The following is a 644-nucleotide window of genomic DNA, read 5'->3' on the forward strand; positions in this document are numbered from 1 at the left end:
TGAATCAATTAGTTAATTAAAAAGATTTTGAGATTAGCAATTAGAAAGATATGATTGAAAAATTTTTATGAAAAACATTTGATTTTTGAAAAGAGGAAAGAGAAAAACAACAAAATGACACCAAACTTAAAATTTTTAGAAAATCAAACACAAATTTTCGAAAATTTTAAAGGGAAAACACAAAGAGGACACCAAACTTAGAATTTTTATGAATCAAAAAGGGACAAAAGACATGCAAATTCGAAAATTAAAAGAAAAACAAAAGCATGCAATTGACACCAAACTTAGAATATGAAACTAGACTCAACTAAAAAACTCTAAACCAACAAAATTAAAACAGTCCTAATCTAAGCAACAAGATAAGCCGTCAGTTGTCCAAACTCGAACAATCCCCGGCAACGGCGCTAAAAACTTGGTGCACGAAATTACAATCACACTTTTGCAATCCCGCGCAACTAACCAGCAAGTGCACTGGGTCGTCCAAGTAATACCTTACGTGAGTAAGGGTCGATCCCACGGAGATTGTCGGCTTGAAGCAAGCTATGGTTATCTTGTAAATCTTGGTCAGGATATCAGAAATTATCAGGATTGATTGTGAAAAGCAAAAGAACATGAAATAAGTACTTGTTTTGCAGTAATGGAGA

Source organism: Arachis duranensis, chromosome 10 (assembly GCF_000817695.3).
Source record: "Arachis duranensis cultivar V14167 chromosome 10, aradu.V14167.gnm2.J7QH, whole genome shotgun sequence".
In the NCBI taxonomy this organism is placed as follows: domain Eukaryota; kingdom Viridiplantae; phylum Streptophyta; class Magnoliopsida; order Fabales; family Fabaceae; genus Arachis; species Arachis duranensis.